The sequence below is a fragment of the Vombatus ursinus genome, unplaced genomic scaffold, assembly GCF_900497805.2.
Source record: "Vombatus ursinus unplaced genomic scaffold, bare-nosed wombat genome assembly UNPS02014778.1, whole genome shotgun sequence".
In the NCBI taxonomy this organism is placed as follows: domain Eukaryota; kingdom Metazoa; phylum Chordata; class Mammalia; order Diprotodontia; family Vombatidae; genus Vombatus; species Vombatus ursinus.
Window position 1 is genome coordinate 14,874,466 of NW_020954556.1, and position 23,947 is coordinate 14,898,412.

Consider the following 23,947-nt stretch of genomic DNA (forward strand, 5'->3'; position numbering starts at 1 on the left):
GATAGAAAGAGAAGTCGCATAACTGAAGGAGACCTTAAGAAATAGAGTGCAACAGGAGCCACATTTTTGCATGCAAACAGTGCCACTGGGAACAAAGTCTTCTGGCAATTGGGTTGTGTTTATCCCAAAAAGTTCATGGAAAATAGAGAGTATTTGCCTTTTATAGGCAAAAGAATAGTAGGGTCCCAGCAAATATAAATGAGGGCAACTTCAATAAAAACCACAAAACATGTTTAAATATTCATATTTTGACCATCTCCCCCTTAATAGAGCTTCTAATGGCGATGGGGTAAAGTGCTAATTCTAGTCTTTCAAAAACAGGAGTGCTATAGCCCTACCTTCACCCTACTTCTCTAAAAACAATCATTTAAAATGTCATCAGATTAAGAGCTGGAAGGAACCTTAGAGGACTAACTTCCTTAGTCTAACTTCTTCATTTTATTGATGGAAAAACTAAGGACCAGAAAAGTTTAATGAGTTGTTCAAGATTTTATAGGAAGTAAATGAACAGGTAGGATTCAAGCCCAGGTTCTCTGACCCCAAATCCAGTAGCAGTTGAAATATACCACACTGGTATTTACCAGGCTGGAATACTGGTACCCTGTTTCCCAGAGTAGATGGGAACCAATTTCTTACCTTTTCCATTTTCCTTCATAAGCACATGATCATAGGACCACAGATTTCCAGCTGAAAGGATTGGTCTGATTATCTTCCCTTTATAAACGCAGTCTTTTGCCCAATTTCCCTATTTCTGGTATTCCCCCTTGTCACTCAAGTGGAAAATCTTGATTTTGACTTTAACCCCTCTTTCTCCATCACTCCCCCCCATACAATCAGTTGCCATGCCATGTTCTCTAAATTTTATCTCCACTATGTTTCATATGTGTCCCTTCCTATTTACTTAACTTTCAATCCAAATTCTGATCTCCATGTCTTCTCCTTGGTACCGCTCTAATAACTTCCCAGTTGTTCTCTCTGGTTCCTGTAGTCAGTCAATAAGCTTACTATGTGCTTATTATGTGTCAGGCATTGTACTAAGTGCTGAGAATACAAAAATGCATAAAACTCTTTCCTCTTTAGGCCATCCTTCACACAATTACAATAATCTCCATAATGAGCAGGTCACTCTCACATTTGAAAACCTTCAGGGGTCTATCTCCCAATTGTTTAGAGAAGTGGTGCCAGACTATTTTGATCATGCTCTCCATCAGTAAATACAAAACAGCACAAACCCACAACGTATGTATATTTGCTCATTTGTAAATACATATATGTATGTATAGATAAATGATAGATATGAATATACATATTACAATACTAGATTTTATGGATATTTTGAAATCAAAATAGATAAAGGAAGACATAAAGTTGAAATTATATTTGATCCTGGTGTCAGTAGGGAGCTACTGTACATTATTGAGTAGGAAAGTGACCAATTCGACCTGAACTTAAGCAAATCACTTTGGAGCTGTATGGAAGATATATAAGAAATATGATAGTTTTGAGTCAGGAAGACCAATTAGGAATGTATTGCAATACTCTAGATAAGAGGTGACGACAGACTGAACTAGGGTTGTAACTGTGTGAGTAGTTCATCAGTTCTTTGATAGAGGAAACCATATGTGTGTGTGTATGTGTGTGTGTGTGTGTGTGTGTGTGTGTGTATACATACATATATATATATATACATACATATATATATATATATATATATATAGTAATTTTGTCTCCAGTGTGGTGTAGTTGGTACATAACAAATGTTTGCTCTATTCAATCAAAAGTTGTGGGTAGATTTCTACTCAATATGGGTTGAGCTAAATAATTTCTGATATATTTTCCAATACCTGGATTCTCATCTAAGATCTGTTACTAAACAGCTATCGGACCTTGGCCAATTGATTTCCTCATTTGAAAATTGAGTAAGACTTGAAAATCTTGAAAAGCAATGATGGATAGTAGAAAGAAGGCTGGGTCTTGGAAACAAGAAGACCTGAGTTCAAGTCCTTCCTTTGATAAATACTAATTGTTTTTATCATAGGTAAGTCACTTAATTTTTGTTACCTTTGGAAAATACTTAAGACTAACAGCTATAAATGAGTTTCTCATATTCATGAGGGGAGGGAATTTCAAATTTCAAAATTTTTCATTCCAATGAGACCATCAATGTGAATTTTTTTGGGGGGTGAGGCAAGTGGGATTAAATGACTTGCCCAGAGTCACACAGCTAGTGAGTGTTATGTGTCTGAGGCTGGATTTGAACTCAGGTCCTCCTGACTCCAGGGCCAATGCTCTATCCACTGCACCACCTAGCTGCCCCTACCAATGTGAATTTAAAAAAAAAAAGGTTTTCTCTGTCTAGATGCTCTCAACAGCTTCTATGGATCTAATAATTATCTCTAAGGAGAGGACTCCCAAGACCATATAGTCAGTCCTAATTTCTCTTCAGCTCTAGACTTAGCAAATGACTGCTGGGCGACAGCTTCCCCTGAATGCTCTATGAGCATCTAAAATTCAATGTCCAGAAAAGCCGGGATTATCTTCCCCACTAAACTCAGTGTCCCTCCAAACTCTACTGATTCTACTGAGTGTCATCACCCTACCAGCCACTTAGGTTTGCAGCTTCAAAGTCAACTTTGAATCTTCCTTCTCTTTCATCACTGATGATCAATTTTATTGCCAAGTCATATTTATATTGCCTTCACACCTTTCCTCATGTGTTCCCTACTCTCCACTCATTCAGCTACCATTCTTATTCAGGGCCTCATCAGTCATCTTTCTTCTAAATTACTACGACAGCCTCCTAATTGTTCTCCCTGTTTCCAGTGTTGTTAACTGTCCAATCCAGCCATCCACACAGCTGACAAACTAATTTTACTAATGCAAAGGTTTGATCAGATCACTGAAGACCCTCCACGATCTCACTGAAACCTGTCCTTCTAGCTTTATTTCACAGGGCTATTATTTGCATAATCTACATTCCAAGTGAACTGGAATATAAGCTGTTCCTCTACCTTGTAACGGTATTTCCCATGTATTTCTCTGGTATTTCTTTGTGCATTTGAACAGGTTATCCTATATAGCTTAAATATACAATATCAGCCCTTCCATCTTGACTAAACATTACCTTTCTTCAAGGCTACACTCAGTTTCAATGTCCTCCTAGAGCCCTTACCCAATCCTCCCAGTTGTTAGCATTACATCTTTCTTCAATTTATTTTGTAATTAATTTTCTAAGTCTGCAAAGCATCCTAAGGTTAGAATGTAAGTTCCTTGAGGACAGGACTTGTTTTGCATTTTGACTTTGTATCCTTAGGCTCTAGCACAATGCCTTAGGTAAAGACCTTTAATAGATATTTTTGAAGTGAATTCAACTAGTTGAAAGGATATATTTTAAGAGAGAGAATGGACTTGAGCTATTTGGCCTAAAGCCAGAGCTAGAAACAATGGATAGTAGTTGCAAAAAGGCAAGCTCAGCCCTGATGCAAGGAAAAGCTTTGTAATGATAAGAATTACACGAAAGAAAAATGGGCTGCTCTGTATTTGTTATTTCTTTAGAAGTCTCCAAGTAGAAGTTAGATGCTGAATTGGGGGTATATAAAAAATGCTCCTCAGGTTATGATTGGACTAGACTTCAGAGATTTCTTCTTAGTTCCTGAAATTCTTTGATTCCATAAAAAGTATGGGCTTCTTGTCATACAGTATGCATGCAATGTTTGTGTCATAACTACAGACCTATGCCTTAGACAAAAATCTATGCCTTAAAAATTGTCTGCAAGTGGAAATCTGTACATCAAAAAAAATTGCATTCCTTTCACAAAGGAAAATTATGGATTGTTTCTATCCCTCCCTCCACAAAATGCCCCTTCCTTTCACCCAAATACATCCAAATAACAAAGAAACAGCTAAATAACTAAACATGGGAGTAAGAGTAGCAGAGAGGTCAGTGAGGAAGTCCTATTCAACTAATAAATCTTCATAGGATAATTCACAGTCAAACAATAAACATTTATTGAGGGCTAAGCACTGAGGGTGCAAAAAAAGGAAAAGAGATGGCCCCTACTCTCAAGGAGATCACACTCTTGGGGGAGACCACATACAAAAAAAGTGTGCATGTGTGCATGAGTGTGTATGTGTGTGTGTGTATGTGTGTGTGTGTAGGTAATCTCAGAAGGCAGGCACTAGAAATTCCTTTTAAGAGATCACTGTTAACTTTGAAAAGAGTAGTTTCAGTTGAATAATAAGGTCAGAAGTCAGACTGCAAAGAGTTAAGAAGAGAGTGAAAAGAAAAGAAGTGGAGACATTGATTGTAGATCACCTTCTCAAGGAGGTCAGCTATGAAAGGAAGAAAAGATGCAGTATGATGCTTAGTGGTGATGGTACAATCAAATGAGAGTTTTCTAAGGGGGAAATGTGAGAATGGTTTTAAGCAGCAAGGAAGCAGCCAGTAGGCAAGGAGAAATTGAAGATTAGTGAATGTTTGAGGGTAATATCTGCTGGAGAAGACAGGATGGAATGAGATGAAGGGTGCAAGTAAAGGAATTTGCTTTGGCAAGCAGACAAGGTTGATGGAAGAGACAGTAATGGAAAAGAATTTGAATAACATTAGATGATGAAAAGAGGATAAAAGGGAGTTCTCAGTGAAAGGGAAAATCCAAATGCATAATAAAGCATGAGGGAAGTTTCTTATTGCACATTTGCTATCAAATGGCTTTCTTAGCAGCAAAGGAGACTTGGTTGGTAAAAGTATCATATCTAGACCAAAACTATATTCATCCATTTATGTGTTAGTCTCATAACCCCTAAAAGTAGCCTGGACAGTAAAAAAATGAGCACAAATGACTATCATTTGTTAAAGAGAAAGAAATAGGTAAAGAAAAACTTTATATCATGAGGCATGAGCATGTAGTGTTTTTCCTTTGACTTAAAGTTTTCAACAACATGTACCATGTGGCATTCAAAGCTGCAGGCACACCAGTGTTAGAACTGTCAGGAAGATTAACAACAGGTATTTGAAAAGAAAACAGTCGGCAGTTAAGGAACTGTTCCTGCAATATGATTTATGGAGGATTTTCCTGACAGAGTCATGGCTTTGATATGAAACCAAGACACGTTTCATGAAACTCAATGATGTGGGTGTTCAAAGAAATAAGCTGCTTTTGACCAGAATGTGCTATTTGGTTATTCATTTCTAGAGGATGCTTCCTCTGTGAAGGAAAATGCCCAAGTGATGAGAAGACAGTCTCCTTACCCTGATCAGGGCAGAATAATACCTTCTTGTAACCTTGAACAACAGATGACTCTTACTTTTATATTTCATGGAGACATTCACTTATCAGCCTCATGTAATGCTTTGTGGAAACAACACCTCTATTTAATTATGGTTGTAAAATAATTAATGTGTTAAAGATAAAAAATGTCCTATAAAGCTCCATTTAATCAATGAGGGCACAAAGAAAAAAAAAGATACAGCACTAGAGCTTGCTACTCTGATCACAGAATTATTCAGACAACAAAATAGCTTGATCCCATAGACTCTTTTTTTTTTGTAATTGGGGTTAAGTGACTTGCGCAGAGTCACACAGCTAGTAAGTGTCAAGTGTTTGGTTTAAGACTGGATTTGAACTCAGGTCCTCCTGACTTTGGGGCTGGTGCTCTATCCACTGCACCACCTAGCTGCCCCTAATTCTATAGACTCTTGAAGGATCTATCTTCATTGGACACCTGGCTGACTATGTAACCTATACTCAAAGAACCAGTTTCCAAGTACCTAGAATCCAAAATCCTTATAAGTAACTTGGCTCCCTTCTTTATTGTCAAATCTGTGTTATTTAGGGTTATCTTTCCTTTCCCATACCTCTGCTTAGAAATAAACTACCTCAATTCAGATATAGAGGCCATGGGTTATCAGCTACTGCTTTTCACCACTAGGCATTGGGCCTTTATGACAGGGACTGTTTCCCTCTAATCTGAGATCCCCAGTGTCTTTGTAATCTAAACTTTCTCCTTTTCCACCTTCCTCATCTGCTGGGTTCTGCTTAATAGAAGTAGTCACAGCCTAAACCAGGTGTGTCTGCTGGAATAACTTGATTGAGAAGATTATATCTAAACAAAGATCAGCTATTAGCTTTCATCAAGGCACATTTTTGCTCCATTTCATAGAAACAGCAGGTGAGTTAGAATGGTTGCCCTCTAAAGAAAAACACATTAAGTGGGCTCAAACCTCAAGCAAGCATGGATACAGAAGTGTCATCTGTGATAAAAATCTAACCTGTAGGACATTGCTACAGCTATAATATAGATGATTGAAATGAACATTACTATTTTAGGTTTAACACAGAGGATTTCATGCCTCAAGGGGTACTCTGAATTGCCCAGACAGTACCAGACATCACTGAAAAATCTTTCTACATGCTACATAGCTGCAAAAAATCAGAGAAAAGTATTTAGAACATACATCTTCAGCAATGGCTTCATGCTCAGTGCAAATGTATCAGGTGGCTATTTTAAGCAGGATGGGAAGAGGGAAGTAAAATGATAGCTAGAAGAAAATTTTTAAATTGACCAATATTTAGGAAGATATATGAAAAAGAAAGAATGAGCCAATTGGGTCATGATAAAAAAGAAAACTGTACATTGTTATACCAATTGGTTTCTTCCAGAATTTGTTTATCTTAATGAAAAGGTTCTTCCTAAAGGACTTGAAGGCTCCTTTTTAATGAAGCAGTGCTAGAGGTTGCTACATTGTTTGTCTTTGGCTACCAGGACACCTGCTTTCAACACTAACTTAGGCTACAAGGAAGTGAAAATGAGTTTGAAAAACCCTGGCACAATCTAAGAAGATAATGTATTGCTATTCAGATGGATAGCATATCCTAAAGTATTCTCATCTCTTAAATCTACATGCCCTTGCACCTCTGCCTCTGACACTGTACTGTAAGGTATCATCAGGGACTTATCCAAAGTAAATTTACAACTTTGCCTTCTCTTTTCTATTATGAATTCTAGAAACTGTCCTGGGATTTTTTTCCAACTCTTTTTTAGGATAGAGTCACTGATTTTAAATAAAGTCACTGAAATTATAAAATGCACATGCAAAAATCACATATGTGTTGTATATTTTATGACAAGGAGCTAGTGAACTGGGGGGGAGGGGAGGGGTGCCAAGGTAAGGAAAATAAGCTGTTTGTAAATCTCAAGTACTGTAGAAATGAGGGAAAGAATAACCAATCAGTACATAATCAGAAAGTATTTCTTACAATAAAGGGACAACTAACTAGAAGGTAATTAAGAGTCAGCCCAATCAACAGACAGGAGGTTACAGAAGTTAACAGTTAACAGAGATTAAGCTAGCAAAGAAAACATTAGCACAGAATTAAGTTGAAAAGTCATTTCAGGTGGGTAGTTGAACCAAAACAGACTTAATAGGAGTGTCAAAGACTCAGAGTCACATGGATTAACTGACATTGCAATAGGTTTAAGCCAGAAGCAAGACATGATGAGGTATAGTCTAGACCAATATATTGAACACACAACTTTGACCAATATCTTTTGCTATGAGAAGTCTATGAATTGTAGATTCATAGAATTTAGAGCTAAACAGAACCTTGCAGATGATGTAGACCAGCTCCTTCACTTTTAAGAAGAATCTGGGTCCTTCAATTCAGAATCCAATGTTCTTTTAATGATGCCATGAACTGAAGAAGGCATGTCAGTAGCAGAAACTGTTTTGTTTTGTGTATTTGGTTGTGGTTTTGTACTCTCACTACCTAGCTCAGTGCCCAGCCTGTGGTGGACACTGATAATAGACGAATATAAACTCCTAGAGGACAAACATTTGTATTTTTATTGCCAGAGCCTGGAACATTGCCTAGCACATGATAACTACTTCATAAATGTGTCTCAGGTCAAATTGAAATCACTTAATTTCTTTGAATTTTGAAATTGTTGTTTGAAAATGGGAATGATAATATTATAATGCTTTTACCACGGGAATTTTGTGAAAAGCAAAAAAGGTAAATTATATAAAGCACGTTACAAATCTTAAAGCATAATATAAATGCCAGATAGTATTGCAGTTATCGTTGACTTTATACACAAGGGTACCAATTCTCCAAACTCTTACTATTCTGTTTGGATTTGTTGTACTGCTGTCTTTTGTGTAAAGCTCATCTCTCACATTCATTTCTAATGCTTCCCTTTAAATTCTTTTCTATACAACTGTCTTCTAAGAACTGAAACATTCCATTACTAACCAATTCTGTAGGTTTTATCTCTTTCTTGTTTTCCCAAGGATCTCCTTTGCTATCTCTGCCTATTGTCTTTGCTACAGGACAGGGATGGAGAAGAGGACTCTCGGGGGGGTAAAAAGTCAGTGTTGTCCATTTGAAAATCAATTCTGATGACTGAAAGTGAATATCAAGGGGAAATGCTGGTAGAATATAGGCGAGGAAAAGCACAGTGGGAGTGGATGTGATTGAGTTCTATTAAGTTCAATTTTATTCTCTGAAATCTGTCATTAGGGAGAAAAATGAGTCACAACAGATGTATGTCAGAGACAAGCCTTACCCCTAGAAATACTGGCAGAAGAGCCTTTGGGACACTCAAATCACCTAATGATTCCTTCTTCATGTTTTAATCCTTCTCCCTGCTCATCCCTGCCTATATCCCCTTTGGCAAACAGAATATTAGAAATGCAGGAAATGAAAACCAAAGCAAACCACAAAACAAATAAACAAGTGTGTTTGTTCTACTGGATGTTTTAGGCACAACAACCAAATGGGGGATAAAGCTGATGTGTCAAGGATGAGAGTGTGCCCAAGTGTATTCTTATCTCGTATCTACATGGTCTATTAAATAACTGAAGAAATGAACAAATATAGGATTTGAAGGGGACAGGCTTGTCTTATTGATCAAATGGCTAGGACTGGTTCTTTTAGCAGATAGATCCTGACACAAGCAGGAAACTATAATAGTTAAAAAAAAAAACTTGAAGGACTTTCTAAGTGAGAGTAATGAACATGAGGAAGAAAACATATGTATAACATTTGTTTCTTCACCATATTAGACTTATAAAGAGCCAACTGACCAAGGTTATGAAATAATATTAATAGGAAAGCCGAGGGAGGCATATCATAAACTGAATGCACTGAATAGAATTTATTTTTTTCCAAATCAATTTCAATTCAAACAACATTTATTTAGGGCATCTGCATATAGAGGGAATAGAAGTAGAAAGCCAACCTATCCATTTATTGTGAGGATATAAAGATGAAGAATAACCTAATGGGAAGATCAGTCAGGAAGACTTGTGTTCAAATTCTACCTTAAATGCTTACTAGCTATATAACCCTTGAGAATGCCTCTTAATATGCCTGAGCCCTATTTTCATCATCTTTAAAAGCGGTATTTATAATTAATATAAAATTTCTAAACTTATGAATTTCAAATCTTATAAATACAAATAATTTTGACACAAAATATAATGTCGTAAGAGCAAATTAAGCTTCTGGTAAACTGTAACTATCAATTTAAGAAGAGAGGATCAAGGAAGGCTGCATGGATAATGTGTACTCAACAGAAAACAGGGTATTTGGAAAAGTGGGGCAAGTTGTGGTGAAATCAAAAGTATGGCCACCTCTGTAGATGATTAAAGTAGATAAAATATGGAGGGTCATCGGAGTTGAGGAGATTGATGAAATTACTTAGAGTCATCACTATGAATAGCAGGAACCTGAGAGTCAGGTGCATCCCAGCCCTCCTAGTGGATAAATCATTTTACTTTCCTGGCCAGTTATTCCTTCATCTATAAAATGAGGCTTTTGAAGTAGATGATTTCTACAATTCTAACATTTAGCACCTCTATCCATTTAACTACCTAGCTGCTGTAATTAACATAGCCTGTGGCATAGCATGCAAAGTCATTTGATCTGTCCTTCCATATTTGATGCTCCATCAGTTTAAAATAATATCCTATGCAGTTTTTTTTTTCCACTGAAACATGATTTGACCTGATAATATCTGTAACAATCTGGAACATATTTTCTTTGCTACTTGAATTTAGATTTAGCGGAGATACAAGACATACTCAGATTCTGTAACATGTTTTACTGAACCTGACTAGGTATCAATTGAGTCCAAGCCATAGGCTATATTAACCTGAACTGGAAACAGTACCAACTTTATTAGTCTCACTATTCATAGAAATCTTCCTAATTATGTCACCAATACTGTCGATAAGATTGTTTGCATTGTTTTAGGAATTGGTTGCTTAAGCAGTTCTTCCTTCATTTCTTTTATTTGCTCCAGTTACTAGAGAATCAAGATGTTTTAATTAGGGCACCACGGATTGTGATTTAATTTGTGTAGGGAAATCATTCTATGGAATATCCTGTCATAGATGCAAATGCCAACTTTTTTGTAACTTTTCATCTGGTGCACCAAGTGGTGATTTGACCATGGTCACACATTCAGTATCTGTCAGAACTAGGACTTGAACCTAGATTTTCTTGATTCCAATGACAGCCTCTATCTACTATTACAAGTTGCCTCTTTCAAGTTTGGCCCTCCTCCTTGTAAAACAAATAAAACAAAAAATAAACCTTACCACCCTCCCATACATGAATATACACAACCACCTCTAAACCATCCAATGGTGGATTATTCAGTTCCTAAAATTTCTTGTTGACATGTATTGCATTTGACAATTAACCCCTTCTTCACTAAAAACACACTCAGTGGGGATAATACAATGTTTACTCTAAATAGGGGAGAGAAAAGATTCACCTCTTTGGGAAGCTAAAGCTTGAAAAGCAATATTCATCATAGCCACAACTTTCATGAATTTGTTAATTTTGAACATGAACCTTGTTTCATGTAACCCTCAGATATAGGAATGAAGGAGTCACCCTTTCAAGTTTGAATGAAATTGCTTTAAGACAAATGAAAGCCAATGCTTCTTATGCATTAGCCCATAAATACTTTTTTTTAAACTCTGATTTAGTACACATGGCAAATGTAAGTGGGTACAAGAAAGGATTTAATCAGTGCAACAATTTTTGTTTATAAAGGGGAAGTTTAAAGCACATCTTTATCCTTTTGAGGTCAGTGGCAAACCACGGAACCATGATTTCCCCAAAATTATCCATTAGGTCCCTCGGGGACAAAATGTTAAGTAGATAAGACCAGTGATCTGACTGGATGGCAATTCTTATTTTTTTTTCTAGCAATGATTAGATCAGTCACTTAGTGCTAAATTGCTATTTGAACTGGAGTGTTTCTGTCCACACACTCCTGCTTGAAATAGCTTAATTATGCCATTTCTGAGATGGTTTATTATGTTTCATTCAGTACACAAGAACAGGGAGGATGTTTTTCATGCTCTTTCACCTATGTATGTTTATACCTTCAGTTTTAAATGCTTAAAATAAATCCGTTGACTAGGAACCAAACAATCAGTTAAAAAAAGATATTGTTTCTGTGAGTCCAGGAACTCTACAGTGATGTGTTCATTTTTTGTTTTTGTTTTTGTTTTTGTTTTTTTTCTTTATGAGGAGTCAGTGTGTTGTATTGAACCTCCCTGGTTCTCCTTCTACCTCCATGGTTACTCTTTCTCTGTCTCCTTTGAAAGCAAAATTCTATTCCTTTTCATTACTCTTTAAGGTAGATATTTCTAAAAGTTCTATCTTCAGTCTTCTTGTTCTTTACTCTTTCTGTATACTGTCTTTCATTGATCTTCGTAATCACCAAAATCTTTGTTGATCACCAAAATGATGCAGTAGAAAGCATACTGGATTTGGATTCAGATACTGGCTCCGTTACCTGGGTGGCAGTGGCCAAATCATTTCATCTCTCTAGAACTCTATTTATTTATTTGTAAAATGAGAGGATTAAACTATATGAATTTCATTAACTCTGGAAGAGAAAATGAGGCTAATGACTTTGTGCAACCCTGCCTCACTTGAATCCAATTCAGTGTCAAGACAAAAGTCAAGATGACTACTGATGACCTGGGATGCAGTGGATTACCTTGGCATCTTCAATGTCTGACCATACTCTAAGCTCTCCACAGAGACTGCTTCAGCTGCTTTCATGGTCATTGGGGCCCATTCCACCAGAGGAGGTCTCCACATGCTTGGGGTAGACACTTACTTAACTCACCAACATCAGTTACCATAAACCTGGTTTAGCCCATCTGCCAAGACAGTTTACTGGGGTGTGGCCACTGCTCATGCTTCAGCTTCTTGAAGCCACAGATGAGAGTTGAGTGTCAGATATACACCAAAGGGAGATGAGCAGCCCTAAAAAGGGCTCAGCAAGCCTTCATACCAGAAGTGCTTACTACTCCTCTTTGAACATCGTATACACCCCTGGCACATAGTAGACACGCCATCAGTGGGTGTTGAATTAAATTGCATTAAATTCACAGTTGAAGTGACTTCAGAGGTCATATAGTTTAATCCTCTCATTTTACAAATAAATAAGATGTAAGGGTCCCTCCCTCCTGGAGAGCAACTGAGCTGCCCTGGAGCAACAAAGCAATTCAGGAGCTCTTACAGGAACCACCGTCAAAAGTTTCTCTCTCAGGATCACTGTTTTGGCACCAAAGCTCAATTAAAAAAATACACAAAGCAGAAAAAGCAGGCAGAGACCCAGGATCAGGTTATTGTAGACAGTATATGTGTTTGAAGCCACCATAGCCTATGGGAGAGGAGTGAAGAGCATCACTCCCCAATCCCTGTCTCAGGAAGTAACAAAAAGAGGGCTCTGCACCATATTTTGGGAAGAGAGAAAGAAAGGAGAGAGCTAGAAGACAGAGTCATTGTTTAAGGTCTCCTGAGTAAATGGCTTTTCCTGGTTTGGTAGACAATCCTCTCTGATGCAATTCTGACCTAGTGCTATTCCCATGGTGAGAAGGAATGGCACTGGAAGGCTCTGGTTTCACAAGCCATTTATCAAGGGATCCACCAGAAAAATCCAGGATAAATGGAAGGGGCTCAGTTCCAAGGAGAACATATGTGGCAGTGGAAGGGGCCAGGCCCAGGAACATTTTATCTGGTATATGATATATTCTAGTCATAGACAAAAGAGGAGGGTAAGGGGGCTTCCCTAATGATAACCACTACATGAATATAAGCAAATATACATGGAATTAATAAAGAGTAATGTTAACCCTAATAACTATGAGAATCAGGAAAGTCCCTCTGTAGGAGGTCACAGCTTAGTTGTATTATGAGGGAAGCTGGGGAAGAGTATTTAACCAAGAGTGTTTAACTAGTAATCATTGTTTTGTTTTTTTTTTTTGTCTTTTTTATTTGTTGTTTTACTTTGAGGGTTGAATATGAGATAGATATCTATCACAACTATATTACTTCATGAGGTCTAATGACTGTTTACATCAGGATGGCTTTTAAGCCATTTTTGAGAAAGAGAAATACTAGCAGAAAGGAATGTTAATTAAAGTCTATGTGATTTTTTTTAAAAGGTCTGATAATTTTTTTTAGTCAATTTATTGCGAGTATTGGTAACAATTGTGTCCAGCCCTACTGTGGTTAATGAGACTTCGCTATTTGAGGTGAAGCCTTTTGGGACCCTGAGTATTCTTTTTGAGCTTCATTCTTAGGTTTATTTTGTCCTTGAGCCAACCCTAAATGAGGGCTTCAAGAAAAATGCCAGAGCTCAATAAGGGTGACATCTGAGACCTAAGGCTAGTGGATATCTTTCCCTGAGAATAAAGTTAGGAGGCCAATATTAAGAAGACTAAGGATGAACTCTCAAATTCATTTTACCATACAAGAAATCTGCCCACCTAGTTCCTTATACTTAGTTGTTTATAATCATTCTGAGCCTTGGGTTTAGGCATGTTGCTATTTCTTCCTCTCATAGCAAATATCTCTAACCAGGGCAAGTTAATCTGTGATTTTTTTTAATGATCAATCTCTTACTGTTTTCAATCTGAGATTATAGTCAATACTTGTAATCAAGGACATGTGATCCTTAATAACTGAATCCACCAAAGCCTATAATTATTAGAACCTGTTGTTTACAAGTTTATGGAACTCTAATCGATATTATTCCAAGTCTGATTCCATGTATAATCATCAAGAAACGTTATTGAGTCAATGATCCATAATGCCAGTAACCCTATGGGGGTTGACATCTACAAACTGTTGTCAGGGGAAAGGCTGGGAAAATGACACTTGGCATGGGCTTAGATAGGATTATACTGACTCAATTTCCCATAATGATATTTCTGCTTGAGTGGAAAATATCCCACCATTTAAGCCTGACTCTCTACTTGACATCAAATTAGGGGAATGCTTTCCCTATTTTTCTTTTATGGCAAATTTCTATAATCATGGCCTGTGATAAGTATGAGTACAATATTAAATCTTTATCTCATAGGTTAATATTGGAACACATCTGGGCTACTATAATAAGATGCAAGTATTAGAATTTTAGTCCTTGCTATATCCTAAACAACCAAATAAATGAGTTTTTGGCCTTGTCATCTGCCTGTTACTAGTTATATTTTTGTACATAAGATAAGATCCTTTACTGTGTCACAATGGTATAGAGGTAATTAGGCAATGATGTAAAAATTTGTGAAACTAGGATATAATTATGTTATTTAGTGAGGTTAATGTCATAAACATTTTCTGTTCTGTGTTAAAGAAAAGAATTTCAGTACCACTGATCATCTTAAAAGAAGAGTGACTTGTGGTTTACCTTGTACTGCCTTAAAGAGATCCAGTTTTACTCAGGCCTATTCATTTTAACGTGGTTAGTAACTGCAAATGTTTTATTATAAATGATTTATTTGATATGCACTGTTTCGAAATTGATGATTCAATGTATTTATATATCCCATCCCAAAACCTTTGTCTATAATTGAAGCTAATTTGAAAACATTTAAATGAATTCATTTTTATTTTGGAGGTCATCTACTTATAAATTGTCTGTTATTAGTTCCTAAGCAGAATCTCATCCTCCTAAGTAGAGAATGAGCAGCTAAAAGAAAATAAGTAGAGGAAATAACAAAATAAATAATAAAGTGAATATTTTGTTTTTAGTGAAAAGTTTATTTTAAAAATAATAAAATGATAATAACGAGATTGGATAATTATATATGCCACATATAAAATTTGGGCCAGAGTTTTCTAATATGTCAGTTGTTATTTGAATTTCTTAAATATATCAACGTGACAATTTGCTAGCCTAAAAATGTAAATTTTCTGATCTAGAGGTTCCTAATTTAATCTTATTAGAGATATAAAGTTTGAGCTAGCTCTCACCACCTGACCTGGTTATTGGCAAAGCAAACTTGAATTGTATTAAGATCTATTTTTTTAAGAAATTTAAACAGAAAACGGGGTCTCTGCAAATGACCTTAACTGGAGAAGCAAATCCACTAGAAGATACTCTGAAGTCCCACCCATTCCAGTGTACCTAAGACAAGAGATCTCCAAAGGACCAGAAGACTGCATCAGATGTTTGAGAAACCAGACAGCTGTATGAGATGAGACATCTGAGTCTTAAGATAAAATGGACTGATGAAATGGATAGTGGGAATAGGTTACTAAGGAAGAGAAAGCGCCATTATGATCCAGAAGGCCTGCTAGTCAAAGGGGATTGCTCCCAGTGGTTCCTGTCACTGTGGCAGTCAATTTCTCTCCCTCTACTCCTCACGTTGTCACCCTTCATAAGCCCCATAGTTTAAAAAAAAAATCTCGATGAAGCTTTTGTCATATCAGTTAGTGATTCATTGAGGAGACTGCTTTCCTCAAAAGAATCAAAGGGAGAAATAAGAAAAAAAATTATTATTGTACTATTATATTAGTAATTGATTAGTAATTTGGGATGCAGGCTTTTCTCCTTTATTTCCTCATTTAAGGTCCAGCCTCTGAAAAAAGCCAATATCTGAAGAACATGACTGATTGATAAGATTGTCTTAGCCCTCAAGGTGCATGCTTTTCAATCTTGGGTGGGACCCCACCCAACTAGGAGACTTTACTTCTGTTTAGAGTGTAAACAGAATACTGTCTTGACTAGTTCTAAGTCTTTGGAAAAGAGGCCCAGTCCTTGTACTTCTCCATTAGAAATTAGAGTGACAGTTCATGAAGGAGAAAACCAACCAGAGTAGTCTAGATGGAAATGAATTCCCTGTCCAAATTGCTGGAGGCAGCTAAATCTCAAGATCATGCCATGTTCTCAGCAGAAGGAGCTGAAGACTTTTAGCTCACCTCATTATTAAATAACCACCTTTCAGGATTGATTTTCAGTTCTCAAGGAATTCCCTTTCAAGAATTAATTAAAGCTTTCACACTCTCCATGTCTTTTGTCTTTGGTTGCTGAAAGAAACCACTAACCATTACTATATTGATTATTAGCTAGCCTAATTAATAAATTGATTATTAATTACCCAGAAACACTATCTCTCAGGGTTTTTCATTCATCACAACTAGAGCACAATGTGAATGAAGGGGAGTCATATGATATCATTAATCTGGAAAAAATAGGTTGGAACAAGATTATAAAGGGATTTAAATGGATGGTAGAGGCATTAGTAATTGATCCTGGAGATAATAAGGAGTCACTTGCATTTATTGACCATAAGAGTAACATGGTCACACATATTATTTAGAAATGTTCCTCTAATGGCTACATAGATGTCTCCAAAGTCTCTTTTTCTAACACCTGCCTCTGTTCTAGCCTTCAAGCCCTCATTGCCCAGCTATGTTTATTATCTTTTTCTCCCTCAATCTTCTTCCTCTTCTGACTTTATTTTTTATCACCTTCACACTGTCACTGAAAGCTTTAACATTTTCCTTATACTCTATTCTTCCATATCATCGATGGCAAAGTCCTATTGATTCTCCCTCGAATGATTTCTTGATTCTGCCCCCTCTTTTATAGTGTCACTGCCACCAGCAGACATAGGCCCCAGTGATCACCTACCTGGACTACTACAATAATCTCACAGCTTGTATTCCCTCCACCCCCAGTCACTTCCCCTTTAAATTATCCTTTGTGTTGCTGCTAAACTAATTTTTCTTGTGTGTAAATTTCTCACTTTTGAGTTCAGAACCCTTTGGTGATTTTTAATACCACTAGATAAAGTCACAATTCTTGACCTGAATTAAATTTAATTAAAACTGAATTAACTAAACTTTAACTAAAATTTTAAAACTTTAAATTAAAATTTAATTAAAAATTAATTCTCTAATTTTTGATGATCTCCCTGTCTGCCCAGTCTTAGTTCATACAAGTGTCTCCACATAATGTATGCTGAAATAAAAGTGAATTATCCACTGGGTACTTTCTCACCATTGTTCCTTTCACTACCCTGTTCTCATAGAGGAATGACATATACTTCCCATTCCTCTATCTCTGTCTTTTGAAACTCTGCCATCCTTTAAGGTGTGGGTGAATTAGTACTTTCTCCTAGAAGTTTACACTGATTCAACAGCAGAAAAAGATTATTTCTTGTAATCTCATGTAGCACTTTGTAAATAACCATGTTATGTTTTCCATTATTAGTTAAAGTTATTGTTATTGTTTAGTATTGTATACATACAGGAGTAGATAAGGGGATAAGCATTTATATAACATCTACTATGTTCTAGGGACTCTGCTAAGTGCTTTACAAATATTATCTCATTTGATACTCACAACAACTCTGCAACATAGGTATTGTTATTATCTCTATTTTTAATTTGAGAAACTAAAACAGAGAAAGTGACTTGCCCAGGATTAAACAGCTACTAAGTGTCTTCCTAAGACCAGGCCCACTCTGCCACCTATTTGCTTATATCTAGTTAGTTAGCTATACACATACACATATATATACACATACACATACATATATGTATGCGTATGTATATATGTGTGTATATGTACATATAGGTATATATAGCTATGTTACAAACTACTTGAAAAGTATCTTGCTTTAATTATTTTTGTCTTCCTCAACAAAAAGCATCATTCTTTGTACATACTAGAGTTAGAGTTTAATAAATTGCAATTTAATCAATGGATGGATGGAGGGCTGGGGTGGGAAAACAACAACACTGGGCTTTGAATTAGAAGGCCTATGTATAGGTTCTAAGTTTGTCATTTACCCATTTTGTAACCTGAAACAAGCATTTAATGTCCTTAAACCTCATTTATAAATGAGGATGATAACATTTAAGGCATAGAGGAAGAGAGTACTGAACCTGGAGTTGGGGCAATCTGAGTTTAAACACAGTTTCATATAATTCCTAGTTGTGTAATACTAAGCAAGTCACTTAAATCCTCTTGCCTCCATTTCCTCATCTGTAAAATGAGGATAAGAATAGCACATATTTCCTAGAGTTTTTGTGAGGCTAAAGTCAGAAAAAATTTGTATTTTGCAAATCTTAGGCAGCTGGGTGGCACAGCAGACAGAATACTGGGCCAGGAGTCAGGAAGACTCATCATCCTAAATTCAAATCTGGCCTCAGACACTTACTAGCTGTGTTACCCTGGGCAAGTTACTTAACTCTATTTGCCTCAGTTTCCTCATCTGTAAAATAAGCTGGAGAAGAAAATGGCAAACCTCTCCAGTACCTCTGCCAAGAAAACCCCAAATGAGGTCACGGAGAGTAGGGTACAAATGAAAAATGATTGAATTGCAAACTTTAAAGTGCTATACCAATACTAGCTGGTATAATTTCTATTATTGTCATTTTTGTGGTTCATGTGACTGTCTATATAAAAGCGTTATCTAATCTCATTTTGAGTCTTGCAGAGATCCTGTGAAGCAGGTAAAGCAAATATTAGTTTTGTTATCTATCAGATAGGAATAATAAGGCAAAATGAGGTTATGCCATTTGCCAAAGGTCAAGAAACTCGTAATTGGTAGAGCTAGGCCTCAAAACCAAGTTGACTAATTCCAAATCCAGTATCATTTCCACTATAAACCATGCAGTACATTTATGTGACAATTCAATTGTTTATTATGTTTCATGGATTTCAAAATAAAAATAAAATACAAAAGGATAGAAGTGAAGGAGAATCTAGAAATTAGGAAAAATAAGATAAATAACGTGGAAAGCAGAAAAAATCCTCAAACCGATAAAGTTATGGTAAGGAAACTGTTTATCCTTATTATTAGCAGGATTTTGCTATGTGTCTACATAATTTTATTTGTTTGTTTAATAATGTATTGGATGTATTCTAGAGATTCTAGCTTTTCTTATGGACTTTTTAAATACTACTATCCCTGAATGCAAACTGAAGTATAATTTTCTCATTTTGTTTTTCTTGCTTTTTTTGAGACATAGCTAATATGACTTCATATGTATAATTGATATCATATTGCTTGCTTTCTCAGTGGGTGAGGGAGGAGCTGGAGGGAGGAAGTTAACTTGGAATTCATATTTTTTAAATGTTAAATAAAATAATTTTAAAAGAATAAAATAAAATAAATACTACTATCCTCCTTTTTTTCATTTTAAAGTTTCCAACTTTTTAAACAAAGATGCTGCCTTTATTCATAGAGCAAACTGTGCACCCAAGGACTTTAAACACTTTTAGCATTTCTGTTATATTATGAGATGTTATTCCCATAGAACCTGAGATACAACCAGCTGTAGAATGGGGCTGTGCGTCTCCCATGGCATAAGCAAAGATTTCAAAGTGAAGGGTGAGGGATTGGCTCACCCTCCTGGAGTATTTATCCACCCAGAAGGCCTAGAAAGGGAGCAAGGCTGGGGTTTTCTAAGGGTCTAGGCTAAGAAAGTTTCATTGTGCTTATTGAACACATCTAAGCTTGGCCAAGGGAAGAGAAGAGGAGGAAGGAATTCTAGTCCAGATGGAGAAAGAGAACACAGTGCAATAAGGCAATATCAGAAATTGGCTGGAGAAGTCAACAGAATTAAAATATATATATATGTAAATGATGGAAGCAAGGTCAAAAGCAACAATTCAAAACAAAGTTGGAACTTTGGGAGATAAGTTTCAGATTCCAGACTACAAAAGTTTAGTACTGAGTAATAGATAAAACAGGGCAGCTAGGTGGCATAATGGGTAGAGTGCCAGACCTGAATTCAGGAAGACTTTCCTCTTTGTGAGTTCAAATCTAGCCTCAGACACTTACTAGATGTGTGACCCTGGGAAAGTCACTTAACCCTGTTTGCCTCAGTTTTATCATCTGTAAAATGAGCTGGAAAAGGAAATGACAAACTACTCCAGTATCTGTGCCAAGAAAAACCTAAATGGGGTGAAAAAGAGACAGACATGACTGAAAAAAAGACTGAACTATTAGACAAAAACTCAAGCTAGACTTTCAATTTGTCTTTCTCAAGAGCATATGGGCATATGCAAATTAAAGCCAAAATACATGCTGGCCTGCCCTAAGTCTCCCCAGACAGCTTCCTGGATTTAGAGTCAGGAAAGCCTAGGTTCAAATTCTGAATGGTAACCATGTGACTAGAAGCAAGTCATTTAAAATCTCTCTGTTTCAATTTCTCAAATGTAAAAAAGTAGGTGACAACACCACTATTATGCACTACACTAAGTTGTTAGGATACTTGAATGACTATATATGTATATACATATAAATACACATTTCTGTGTGTATATATTATTTACATATATATAATATACATATATTTGTGTATGTCTCTGTGCATATATAATTTGCATGTGTGTATGTGTATGTATACATATATATATGGAAGCAAGGAGAAGGGTATATTTTTATACTGAGGAAGTGGTACATAAACTGAATCCTAAATTAATATAAAGATTCTGAAAGGGACAGATAAGGAAGAAATGCTTTCCATGGAATGAGCCATGACCTACATGAATACACAGAGGAAAGAAACAGCAGAGCATGTGGTAATCCAGTTTGGCTTAACATAAGATGAATGGATAGTAATGACAAAAGAAGGTAAAGATTGTGAAGATTCTAACTATCAGTAGCAAATCTGAAGGTTTTTAAATAGGGAAGAGACATGACCAGTCTTATGAGATTATTTTAGTAGCTGTTTGAAGGATGGATTGGAGGGAAGGATGATATTAGGAAGCAATTACAAATGTCTCCATAAAGACACAAAGAGGGCCTGTGGGGATGGAAGTGAGAGAAGTATTGAAAGTAGAATCAAGTAGGATTTGACAATTGATTGTATATGTATTAAGGAGTGGTTGAATGTGAGAAAAGGAGACAGAGTGAGAAAGAGAGAGACGGAGGGTGGAGAAAAATGAAGAAATGGAGAGAGAGATAGACAGACAGACACAGACAGAGAGAGATAGAGATGAAGAGAGAGGAAAAGGAGAGTCAAGGAAAACTACCCTGAACTTAGTAGCTGGATGGATGGTGACACTCTAAACTTTGTAATGAGTCATTTTCACTGGTATTCTTTGAATAAATTCACTCCAGCATCTCCAAGAAATGGATGGTAACAGTAAGTATGGATAGAGGACATTTCCCAGGACTGTTTTGAAATTAGAGTTACCTGAACTGAGAGAGCAAGGGAGAACAATATTCCCCATGTCCTTTTATATAGAATACTAGTTCCAGTGGGACTGGGCGAAAGGGGAGGAGCAGAACCCTTTCGTTCCTATGAGTGTCCATTCTGAGATGCATACGTAACTGAGAACTTTTGCCTGATAAGAAGCTATTCCTACATCACGTTTTATGGTGTTGTAAATTATCATTTACTGCATGTTTATGCTAATCAAAGGTATTACAAAATTAGTTATGATACTTTAAGCAGGTTCAAGATTGCCCACCCACAAGATGCTCTATACTTCTGTAGTTAACTGGAATGCAACAAGGTAGAAAATTGACTTCTATCTTTCTAACCACTAAAGAGAACTGGTTAAAAGAAAACATCCCTCTATATCACATCAGTAACATTGAAAGGCAACTCTGAGCACTGCATTTGCAGACAGATAACATGAAGAAAGGGTTATTTCCTTTCAGTGTCACTCTTGAATCATGGAATTTTAGAACTAGAAGAGAACTTAGAGGTCACCCAGCCATAGAATCTAGATCTGGGGGCAGGGGGTGTTATAGATCCCCTAGTTTGGCCCTTCGTTTTGAAGGAACTGAGACCCAGAGAAGGAAAATGACTTACCTGAGGTCACACAGGAAACTAGTAGCAAAAGCCGCAAATTGTTAACTTTTTACTCTTAACTCAGAATTTTTTCGTGTGTGTGTGTATGCACATGTGTATATACTCATATATACATATATACATACATATATATCATACATATACACATGCACACACACATGCAAACACACATGCACACACACACATATACCCCACACTGCCTCCCTCCATCTGGTAGTGAAAGAGTTTCTTTGAAAAGTTATAACTAGACTCCGAGAATGTACTTCCCAATTTTAATGTGTGTGATTTTCCCAATGAGAAGTAACACCAACCCTTACCACATAACTGCCTTCCAAAGCATATGAAATTCCCATCTCCAAGGACTAGAACATGTAAAAGACATAGCCCACACTTGATGGGTCACCAGAAGGAAAGCCCCCTTCTTTCTTTTGGTCAGTAAACAAACCTATAGAGAATTGCTTTCTACTGTGTTGACGCTGTCCTAGCAGTTCATTAATCCCAGAAAAATCTCTCCAAACTTACTGATGCATGGATTCCATTTTCAAATTTCTCATTAGCTCCTCTTTATGGATTAAATGCTGATGTTCACGAGTGAATGCACACAGCTTCAGCTGATGGATGTAATTGGGTTGTAATGGATTTTAGCTGCTGTTCCTTTTGATCTAGCCAATTTGAAATGCAGTATCAATGTATTCTCTCCATCTCTCTGTAGGGAATGAGAAATTGAAATCTACAAGATGAAATTTATCAACTTTCATAAAGTCTGCTTCAACCATCATAAAACTGTTAAACTTCTCATTATCATTCTACCGCAGTTATTTCTCGAACTCTGGTCTGGCAGTCAAAACATTAAAGTGTATTTGAAATAAGTAGAGTTGATCCTTCAATATTCTGGGTGCCCTCAACATTGATTTAGGTGCTGTAAATATTACCAAGCAGGGACGACATTAACACAGCAAAAATTTAACAGCAGAAACATAAAATGACAAGGAAGGATTTAAAGGTTGCAAAACCCCTTCCAATTTTACATTAAAAAAAAAAAAGATTTGCAGCTACACCAGATTCAATAACAAAGATTAGATGTGTCAACCTCTCAGAAATTGCACATGTGCTGTTCTTCATATGCTGAGGCCAAGAAAGATATTTAGTGAAATGGAAAAATTGGTTCACATTTGCTCTAGTTTGTTAGAAAATGAAAGTTGTTAATAGCCCAATTAGCTTGTGTTGGGTTGGTCATTTCTGTTTAATTCCTCGTGGCTCTTTGTGGGACTTTTTTTGCATTATTGAGACCCTTTACCTAATATACTTCATGAGGTCCACTTTTATTAGCATTCATATTGACCAAGGCCTGCAACTTTATTTGGCTTTTAAAAATTGAGCATTTTAAATTTCTTTAGTAGTAAAACATCAGTCATTAATGCTAGCAAAGCAGAATACAGTGTGAAATTATAATTTTTTTGAAGAATTTCAGTGAATGACAGGCAGAATGGAAAAGAACCCCTGTCCTCCCTCTCTCTCTGATGATTAAATCTTTTCTATTGCTAGAGGAGGTAAAAGTTTTACCAGCCTTAAGATCATCTAAAATGGAAAAAAAAAAAAAGACGAGAAAAAAACATTGCCTAGTGACCAATTTGTAACATTGGTTACCTATCACAAAGAGGTACTGAGACTTTATATGACTTGAGAGTCAGTATTGCATAATGAATACAGAAAAGATACAGGTTCATCTGCCACATCCAACACTACTAGCTGGTGTTATCTATGGACCTATAAGCCGTATGAGAGTGGATAAGTCATTTAATGTCTCTGAGCCTCTAGCAAAATTTTAAAACTTCTCTAACAAGTTT